This window comes from Dinoponera quadriceps, unplaced genomic scaffold (genome assembly GCF_001313825.1).
Source record: "Dinoponera quadriceps isolate SergipeBrazil2010 unplaced genomic scaffold, ASM131382v1 scaffold3386, whole genome shotgun sequence".
Classification (NCBI taxonomy): Eukaryota; Metazoa; Arthropoda; class Insecta; order Hymenoptera; family Formicidae; genus Dinoponera; species Dinoponera quadriceps.
This window is the reverse complement of record NW_014557714.1, coordinates 1353109-1364267: the sequence shown is the minus strand read 5'-3', so window position 1 is coordinate 1364267 and position 11159 is coordinate 1353109. Positions and strand designations below refer to the sequence as shown.

The 11159-nt window shown below is 46.3% G+C and overlaps 1 long non-coding RNA gene across 1 annotated transcript; it reads right to left on the bottom strand.

Annotated features, from left to right (window-relative positions):
- Positions 1-9391: 9391 nt before the first annotated feature.
- On the bottom strand, positions 9392-10562 carry LOC106749402. The gene is made up of 3 exons (XR_001374856.1): positions 10088-10562; positions 9802-10000; positions 9392-9719 (listed from the first exon to the last, which is right to left on the bottom strand). It is a non-coding gene; the product is annotated as an uncharacterized LOC106749402 (long non-coding RNA).
- Positions 10563-11159: the final 597 nt, after the last annotated feature.

The following is an 11159-nucleotide window of genomic DNA, read 5'->3' as shown; positions in this document are numbered from 1 at the left end:
TTGTATATTCTCGATCTAAGGTATAGCCAGATACTTTTGACTCCTTGCGTAGCAAGGAAAACAGTTTGACCATTTCCTTTTCTTTGAACACTTCTTCTCTAAGAAATATTTGAAGCCAAATTTTCCTGTTGGACATCGATGGTACTTCAAAATACACGTAAAAAGGTGGTCCACCATTTTACAAACGAGCATACAGTCGGTCAAAAAGTCAGTCAAAAAGTTTGCAACACTGATAAAGTGTTCGGAAAATATCCCGTGTCCAATAGGAGAATTCGGATTTAGTAATTCTCCTATTGGACACGGAGATGCGTTGCGGAACTCATCAGGGGGGGGGGGGGNGGGGGGGGGGGGGAGGGAATGATGCAAATTTTTTGCAACCGTACCCTTGTCCTCGACGATCATCCGACCTCGCAGAAATTCAATCGTCGAGCGAGATTTCCATTTGGCCGGTAAGTCGGACGCGCGAAAGATCGACCGACTAGATCTCCCGTTCGCGCGATTCCACGTCGGCGTTGTATTCATAGCGTCCCGCCAGCGCCGCTAGAAAATCTGAGAAAAGCGCGCGATGAGCACGACACGATATTATCCTAATTGCTTCCAGACTCCTGCGCGCGTAAATTACTCTGATTAATTGAGGCGAACTAGTGCGTGCATTTTTAATTCCACACGCCTCGCCACATAATTCACGCGAATCGCATCTCTCTTTCTCTCTCTCTCTCTCTCTCTCTCGCCTCTTCTCGTCCAAGGCGCCCGGCAGAAAGAGCCGTGCGGAAAGAGCAGCGAGATTATTATCGGCACGGGCGGCCAACTTTTGCACATAATGCAACGTCGGCTCGTGCGTCGCCGAGCGGCGCTCCTCTCCTCCTTGGCTGCTTTGCGAGGCCGCGGCAAGTTTGCCACAATCAAATACAGCACGAGAGCCGCCGCCCGCGAGCTATTATTTCGCGAAGTGCGAGCGCCGCGAAGTACCTCCCAGCGATCGCGGCGGAGATCTCGCCGGCGTAATCGCGTGCTCGCGTTCGTCCCGCGAAATATCGGAGCGCGGCTACGCGCCCGAGATACCTTCTCTCTCTCTCTCTCTCTTTCCTCTCTGGTTCTTACTTAGCCTCGTCGCCCTCGACGAATTACACAAAGCTTCTTTTTCGACATAACGAGTCAAACAGAATAAAATTTGTATAAAGACACTTCGTAAATTGAGTGTTATTCCAAAGTAGACATTATATGATGCACCCAAACAGATCAGACAATTTCATGATTATCATCCGGCGTAATGACTGATGATTATCGACGTAAGACAATTCATCAAGCCTCTTATCGTTCTTTCCTTTAATTACATTTATAAAGCAAACTGTATTGCTGTATTAAATTAGTAGTCAAATTTACATTATACATGAATGTGAATTTTTATGTAAATTATACAGTAATTTAAATTTACATCGTACAATGAAGCACATTTTTTGTTACATTGATGCAGCAACAGATATATCGAGAATTATACTCGGATCTTCATATTACATTTTACATGACTTATATTGTTTTGAATTTTTGATAGATTTATATAATTTTGAAGTTTTGATAAATTTCTTCGTATTTCCTTTATATTTCTATATTGCCATTCTATATAATATAAATATGATGATAAATATGAACGCCATATGAACCGCTCTTTACAAATCGACTAATAAAATTGTTGCTAAATTTATATACACCTGACTACCTAAGCATTTGGCAAAAGATCAGTTGAACCGCTACACAAAGGCTCAGACAAGGATTCAGTAAACAACCGAGGTTTCCGTTAAGTGAATATATGAGATTTTTATGTAGGCTTTTCGCATTTTGTTGAATAGAGCTTATATTATCCATCAAGATTAAACGTTATCACCACCTAAATTATTCCGAATAATTTTCGGTTTCCGTACTAGTTTCAATACATCTCGCACCATTAATCTTTCATTGGAAACACTTATTCTCTGCTGTTCAATTCGACACGTTAGATCTGTGAGACCCAGTAACTTTTTTCTGATATGTCCTTGTTTAAATATCAATAAATGTCTTATCCAACGAACAGATATTATAGCTTCGAATGTAAATTTAGAAAATTTGTTGCAATCATTATTTGTAAAATATAGATAATTTAAGATATAAGAGAGAACAGTACATTAATTTCACACAAAGAGAAGTAGAAAATTTTGCACGCTTTAAGATAAGGATTCTCCGTTTATACACGCGACGTTTTAATTATAAATTCGACGTTCAACAACTATAGATCGAATTTTAATTCTTCGCTCGGGGTGGTTTGTGATCCATGACTATCAAACTAAGTCGAAATTATCAGAGGTTACAGCTGTTTGTTTATCAAACCCGATGATGACCCACGTCGCTTCGCGAAAGTATCTCCGTCGAAGAGAAGCTTCCTTCTTCTTCGCGAGTCCGAGGATTAACGATATCGCGGCATCTCTCGATATTGCCGGCCGGCCGATCGATAAATAGTCGCTTAAATATCGCCGTGCGGAGAGAGAGAAAGAGATGAGAGACCGCCGGAACCAGCGGTGTGTTCCGCAGTGTGTACACTCTGTGTCGTGAGCGTGCACGTGTTATAACAGTATAACGTGAGCGCCGTGCCGCTGCGAAAAACGGGGGTAAATGAATCGCGCGCGCCGGCCGGGGAAAAGGCGGGCGGGCGTGCACGAAGCTTATCCGCGGAACATGCAATAGCACGCGTATTAAAAGTCGGCTAATTTAAAATCGAGCGAAGATCTGCGCGCGGGCTGCAATCGAGCCGCGAACCGTACCTACGGCTGACTCACGATCCGAGCAGAGGCGTAACCGCCGGGGGATTTCCTAGCGGAAGGTCAGGTCGTTGCCACGCGCGCAAAAACGTCCGGTCGGAGGCTCGCGAACGAATTATAGATCGCGCGGGAACTCGACGCGACGGAATTGTGAGATCGTTCGTTCGGATACCGAGTCGAAATACTCGGCCCTCCTATCTGTTAAACCTTTAATAGTACCACGTGGGAACTGAGATAGCAAAACAGCTTCGGTTTCAATTCTAATAATATCATTTATTTCCACTTTCGACCCTGATGATGATGCTTTCAACTTCCGCTTCCGCTGTTTTAGCGCGAAAATAGATCGTTCGAAGTAACGTTGAAATTAAATCTTGTAGGATTAAAGGTTCAAAGGGAAGAGTAGTTAGTAAATGTGTCAGTATCGTCAAAATAGGTTTTTATTAGTCTGTAAGGATCGTCGAAGTAGGCACGGCGGTCTTTAGGAGCGTCAAAATAGCGTCGAAATTACGATTCGGGTAATATCTCGACGAGATTTTTCTCCTCTTTTCTTTTTATCTTCATTTCACTTCGTTCACCGGAATCTTTGCGTGGGAAGAAACCAGTGAAAAGTATCCTTGAAATTCGCTCGGTCTCGCGTGCGACCGGGAAAATGATTTAAACGTAAGACTTCTCTGCCTTCCCATTCTCTCTCCCTCCTTCTCTCCCTCCCTCTCTCTCTCTCTCTCTCTCTATCTCCTTTTTTCTAGCATGTAAAAAATGTCGGAAATATTGCTGATGTGTCCTCCGATAGAAATGGTCAAAATTGCTTCTTCGTTCGATATTTACTGAAAAAAGAAAATGTTCGAGTGTTTATAAGCGATGTTTATAAAAAGCGCCACACATAACGATCGCGTGTTTCCTCGTTAATTGGAATCACACGACTCTGCTGGATGAGTCCAAGTAACGCCTATCCGTTTACGCCCCGAAGAATTCGGACAAAAATCTCGCGAACCGGCGAACGGGAATCCCATGGAGAGCCAAAAATCCAATCGAGTCTATTTGCTTTGCGAATCAATCCGAGCGCGTCTTCTCACCGCGCGGGTGACAGGTCGATACGGCGTGCGGACAATTTTCGGAACTTTACATCCTGTACGATTCCCGAACTAAAATCGAGAGAGAGAGAGAGAGAGAGAAAGTGATCGACAGGAGCGATGTCGCTGCTCGTAAATCACAGTCGCGATTCGCGCATAACGGCGGGCTGGGCAAAGCGAGGCGCGCTCGCTCGCATTATCGTACGCGAGCGCGATCGTTTCGCGTCACGTCTTCATCCGCCACGATCGATCTCGAAGGCGCATAACGGTCGAGCTTGATTAACCCTTGCGCGGCCGCCGGAGTATCGCGAATAATTCTTGGCGTTTCGCGCGCACGCTCACACGCACTCACATCAACGAGGAGCTCGAGGAGCCCGCTCGCTCGCTCGTGTGAGCGCTTGCAAATGACTGAATCCCTATAAATCAGGGCTATAAATCGATAGCTCAACTTACCGGGGCCCCATTAAGCGAGAACGCCGTAATAAAGCTGTATTGGTAACGTTATTGGTGTCCTCTTAATAACAAGTCCGCGATTGCGACTGAATAACAGAGAAAGAGAGAGGGGAGCAGCGTGAATTATGGATGTAAACTAGTCTTCGAACCCCCTCCCCGCCCCTCCGACGTGCGGTATGTACGGGGTGTCGCGTATTCGTGATCTCTTCCTTTAGTTTTCAGCGATTCAGATTTCGCAAATATTCCGAAGTTAACGACGCCTCAGGCGATCTCCGATCGAGTTCTTTTGATTCCACCGGAGCCACAACTTTCATCTCAACCTGCTAAATTCCACTTCGGTTTGAATCTTCGCTTATTTCGAAGAACCTTCTTCGGACACGACACTCCCCGTTTATTGTATATTCGCAGATGCAAAACGGAACTTCAGCTTCCGCTTTAATTGAATTCGCTGTCCCATAGTGTCCACGAATTCGTGAAGCTCGTGTCGCAAACGGACGGGGAAATTTCGAAAATTCGGGATGCTTCTTTTTTTCTCGCACTCGCCGCGATCGGAGGCGCGAAGCGGGTTCCCGCGGGGTGACTCGTTGAGGCAGCCTCGTTAAAGTTTCAATCGAAAAGTTTCGCCCGAAAGGATATCTCTCCACGTAACGTCGAGAGAATGACGAAAGGGAACAACTTCTAATAGCCGTCAGAGACAGCGGTGACAGTCGATTAATAAAAGTATCAGATCCGCGCGACGGTGTTGTGTCTAAATCAGGGACAGCGCGGGGTCAGCAACCCCCCCGGTAATCGCGAGCGATGAGAGGACGGCGGGATCTTTTTTCATTTTTCTGGAAATCGAGCGGCAGCGGCATGAATTATTACCGAGATCACGAATCCGCTTTCCACCCGACTTCGTTTCGCAGTAGAAATACGAGGGTTCTATGAACCGAGCTTGTTAAAACTTCAGGTGCTCCAGGAGCAACGGCGCGCAAAGCTTTGACGCTTTCCAGAAATTACATTTCGAGAAATCCAATTCTTTTCCTTTTTTTCTCCTCTTTTCACTCTCTTTTCTCTCTCTCTCTCTCTCTCTCTACCCTCCATCTTGTCCCGTTTTCTAATTAAAAATCCGCGGATCCCGATCTCGTATCCTCCCGGAGACGCGGCTCGCGGAAGACGCGTGGAATTCCTCCGTCTCCTCGTGGCCGATCGCTGCGTCGATCTCGAAAGCGGCGGCCTCTTGACGTTTTTCCGCGAGGGAAACACGCCCTCGTACGTGCGGCGGGACGCGTCTCGGGCTTGCCGAGGGATCTCGCGGCCCGCGCGTTTTCCCCGGATTAAGTTCCGGAGCGACGACGAATCGCCGCGGAATCGGCCGGGCGGGGGTGGAGGGGTGGCGGCGAAAAAGACCGGCAATATCAGATATACGCCGCGCACGCGGGCCAGGAATGCTCGTTCTGTACGTGGCTCGCGAAGGATATAATAATAATATCGGCACGAACGCGCGGGTGGGGTATATAGTCGTCACGACGGATCACGTCGAAAGTCGTGATCCTCCGCGGCGTCCAGGGACGGCGAGATCGCGCTTGTGATCGCAGCTCTCTCTCTCTCTCTCTCTCTCCTCTCTCTCGCAGGAAGAAGGCAGCCCGGGAAAAGAGGATCTCTCTTCTCTCTGCCCGGCAACCTCCGCGCGCGCACAAAGTTCTGGTGCGTGCAATGCGAAACGTGACAGAACCCACCCGCCCTTCGTCCGCCCTCCTAACAATACCCTCGTCTCTTCTGCCGCCGCTTCTTCTTCTTCTTTCCCGTCTACCTTCCCGCACAGCTCCTCCCCCTCCCCTCCTTCTCCCCGCATCCTCCCCGTCCCCATCCCGCTTCTCCTTTCTCTCTCCTCTCTTAATCTCGTCTTTCTTCCACCTCACCTCCGTTCGTCCGTCCGTTGCCTACCGCTCTCGACCCGACCTCACTCGCGATCTTGACTCCTCGCGAAACGATCTCCGAAGGCATTTCAGCAGCGACTCGCGGCATCAAGGATAACCAGGATCCGTTAACGCGACGTCCGATTCTACTCGTCGGTCGTGCCGGCTCGGAGTTATAAATCGGCGTCGAATGGCGCGTAAAAGTGGACGCCGGCTGTATTAAACGCCGCGAAGATTGACGGGGTCCTGGAGAGAGAGAGAGAGAGAGAGAGGAACCAGTGGGTACCGCCGTTGGCTTACGCGAGAGTGTCCCCTCTTCTGCCTCCCAGCCGATATTTACCGCCGGCCAATTTATCGCGTATTAACGCGATAATTTATGCCGACCGTTATAATTTACGCGAGCGTAAACAATGCTGGACACGGCTGCGCGTTACAAATTTCCGCGCCGTTTCGGGCGCATGCTCGGCCGACGGCGAGAGAGACGCTCTCACGGAACGGCCGACAACCGAGAATCGCCCCGGTGAGTTCCCGCCTTCAGCGGGACGAACGTTCCAAGTTGCGATTGCTGCTCGATTATTATTTTACGCAATCTGCTCCCCTTATCCGAGCAGCCACGAGGATTCTCCTCGAACGCGTCCGAACTGATTTTTCAGGACGGTCAGTCTTCACTTGGCTGAGTATACCAATAACATGTCGCAATTATAAATCTACGTCCAACTGAAGTGCGGTCTGTTAGCGTCCGAGGGTGGAAGATCCTCCCCCGCGCGCGTTTACCTGTTCTTACGTAAAACCTCGAGAGACTTACTTGATATCCGGATAACTTAGCGTTGATTAAATTTAACATTACCGTCTCTCCGGAATTATTCGCTTTTTCGTGTCGGATTACGTCGTACAGCATATGGGAGATTTAAACTGTTAAGTCGCTCATCTCTGTTTGCAGATAAATATTAATGTCTCTTTCGTGACACTTAATATCATTGATTATATTATATAATTATCATAATACTTTTCATTCATATTTTTTATTAATATCATATACTTATATTTATATAAATATCATATTTATCATTAATATCACTGTGTCCAATATCAATGATACTTAATAGCATCATTGATCTTTATCAATCTTTATCTATATGTTCATTATACTCTTTCAAAGGTGCCATTATCAATCACCCGAATTTAAGTTCTTCTGGAACCAATGTTTTTCCTTTATCTCTTGCTTTTTGTGTTTTTTTCCTTATTTTTCTTCTTTTTATCTGGTATCTTTTGTTGTTTATGGTTGTGCTTCGCGTCATATTGGGATGGAAAGAGGAAGAACTTCTCTTTTTCTGTTATATCGTGCATTTTTCATGTACTCTTATTTCACTCCCTCCTTTCCTTCTTTTTCGGATACATTATATCATAGAAATGAGTCCTCTATAATTACGTAAACGAAGACAATATAAAATAATTTATTTAATTTATTAGAGAAAGGGACAGACTGTGCTTAAACTGTATCGAAAAGGGAAATCGTGTATTTCTTGTTTTTTTCTATACTCAATCGTCACGACTCGCGACGACTTATTATTTATATCAGTATACATGTCATAGCACTGTAACTGCGTTTTGTTATTATCGTTTCTGAGTTCTTTTGTCGTTTTATTGGAGTATTCACCTCTTATATTTTTCTTTCGCTACGCATATGTAGTTTCGGTAAACAAGTTTAGTCGGATATCTGTGAATAAGAATCTAAGAAAGATTAAGATTGAATTGCTATATACGATCGAATGTTTAATTACTTCGATAATCTAATCGTTACTGGTTGCTCCCGAGACACAGTGATAAAAATCGCCATCAGTCCGGCGCGGACATCCGGGATTACATTATCGCGAGGAAAGTGGCCGAATATCAGGACGATAACCGGCCGCCACTTATGCCGTATTCGTGCTTGCGGCATTTGAATTTATGCCGGACGAGCGTGCGCAAAAGAGAGAGAGAGAGAACACGATCGACGCAGTCGTTGAAGATCGATAATTCCCGCGGCGTACAACGCCGTACGGTAAAACCGCCCCGCGAAAAAAATGCCGTCGGCACGTTTTCTCTCTTTCTCTCTTCCTCTCTCGTGGGCGAATGCGCGCGCGCTCACGGGATTTCGCTGAACGCGATTCGAGCGACCCGACCGTGAGATTTGGATCACCCCGTATAGCACACGAGAGGTATATGATGGCGACCTCGCTATCTTACCTCACGATCCTGATCACGATCACGCACGCACGCCGAACCGCCCACTGCGTCCCCTCGCAGGCCCACGTCTATACTGTCCCCTTCTTCTACTACTACCATTACTACTACCTACTACCACTACTACCACCGCCACCTTCACTCCCCGGGTCCCGACTACTCTTTCCGTTCTTTGCGTCGCACACACACGTGCGTGCGTGCCTGCGTAGAGAAATAATGCCGCGCGAAGCTGGCGGCCGTTCCTCCGAACGGTAATGCACCAACTCTCTCGCGCGCGTCCCGCATAATAGTTATCCTTCATCTTCCTCGACGAGAACCGTCGAGTATTTCGACGATCGTCAGGTCGACCGATCGATAATCGCCGCATACCCGCGTTTCATCTTTCCACACTAATCTCGGGATCGCCGATCGATCGCTCGTTGTATAGGCGCACTGAGAAAAAGGAGTGTTGAAATTTTTCCGATATTTCTCGTGACATTTTCTTCGATATTTATCGATTAGAAGAGATTTCACTGTGATGATAGAATATATACTTTGGTGAAGTATACCTAAGTTTTCTCATTTATTGGTTTATTTGTTGGGGATAATATTTTAATTCGCCGTATTTTATAAATGAACGTTTATGTCTGTGAGATATACTTTGTACTTCACGAATATGTTGTTAAATCTTTTTTTCTCAGTTTGAATTGGCAACCAGATTTTGCGACACGGTGTTCCAGTTATAGAACAGATATTCTCTCTCTCTCTCTCTCTCTCTCTCTCTCTATATATATATATATATATATATATATATATATATATATTACTTAAGATTATAAATCACTTATTTGATAAATTAAGGTTGACAGTTTTGGACGCGCTTAAGTTTTTATGAAAGGTTAAATATGAATAATGCACATGATTGTGTGGTTTCTGCACATTTATTGGATTTTTGTGATACAAATAAATTCAGGTCGTCCACTATTCTGCATGTAGTGTGAATAGATAAATGAAAATCGCTCTTCTGTATTGCTAATACAATTTGTTGCTCTTATTATTATATACTCATATTGCTAGATCGGCGTTCAGACGTTCACAAAAAAGAAGAAGAAACACTTTGACTCTGACAGTAGCATGTTAGGCCTACGAGGCTTACACATGTTTTCTTTCGCTTACCCCCTCTTTCATATTTAGTGCAGGATGCCATATCCCGCTCTTATTCCTTTATTACTCAGAAAAGAAAGTCGCATCCACTGCTACTGCCAACCTAATCCATTGAAATAACTGGTTTCCTGGCGACAACCAGCCTACAGAAACAATAAATAAAAATTGGCAGTAAACTTAATAATTCATAGAAAATCCAAACATCCGAAAGACCACAATTTTTACCATTTTTTTCCACAATGTAGGTTTGAGGGACCTATGATATTGCTTCAGCGTAAAGATCGCGAATGTCGCTCTCAGGTTTAACGAATTAAGTCTAATTTCATTCTTTCGCTTTTGACTCTTCCAACCCAGTTTGTAACGACCTATTCGGTTATCCTTTGTTCGCACTTCTATCTTTTGTGCGAGTCATGCTCGCAGACCTCTGCAATAATCGGCAAATTTAAATAACGACTAGAAATCTGTCGAATTTCTGTATATCCATATTTGAGCGTGTGAAAATCACATATACCATTTTACGGTCGAGGATGAAAAAAGTCACGAGGATGTGAATCGGTAAACTTTCTTCCGGGCGAAGAGTTTCGAACGCTTTCTGTTTACGACGGAGTTCGCCGCGAATATATATGTACTTCGCCGTAGTTTAAAATCATCACAGGTACTGTATTTATTCCCTTCCTGTCGGAGGCGAATCTTTCGACTTCTTCGTCGATGCGAGGGGGCGTGCATCGCCGCGGAAGGAAATCACTGCGATCGGCCAGTTTCCTTAACGAAGTATTCTTACAATCTCCGTCTCTCGTAAACAAAAGGTATTTACATCTCGTCGAAGGAGCATTCGCGAGACGATGTTTATTACAACAGGACCTTTCCGCGTCTTCGGGATCAGCGAATCTCTCTCTTTCTCTCCTAAAGTTCGGCCACCTCTCTGTATCCGTTACACCCTGTATATTATTACCACACCGTACCGCACGATGGAGCGCGTGCGTCGGTTCCGGGATCCGGGCGGTCCGTGCGAATATTATTAACGCGGGGCCTCGCGCGAAGGAAGGGAACACCATTACCGCGCGCGGCACAAAGGACATTACTCGCTCGAGCTGCTCTCTTACGTTTCGCCGGCATACGTCGCACCCACATACTTGCTACATACGTAAGCGCGTACGCACGCGTGACCGCGGGCACGCTTCTCGCGCACGACTAACGGTGCCCGCGGTGATTTTTCGATTCCGTTCCCCTTCTAAGCCCCGGCTAGAACGCGAGCGAACGGCGCGTAGGTGGAATCGCACGAACGAACGAACGGACGGACGGACGAACGTCGCCGTGACCCGCCGTAACCTCGGCCGACCACCGCCGATATCTCGGATCGACGAGCGCGATGCGGAATGTCCGATTAGCGCGGCCGACCCGACCGACCTACCGCGCCGCTACTTTTCGTGCCTCGACGTTTCCGCTGGAACTGCGTTTCCTCATCGGCCCGATCGAGTTTCCATATTCCGCTCTTGCTTTCGATCTTAATCCATCAAAGAGCTCGTCATTATTTCACGCGCACTTTGTCGCTGGAAAATGTATCTGTTTATTTTCTACGCTGA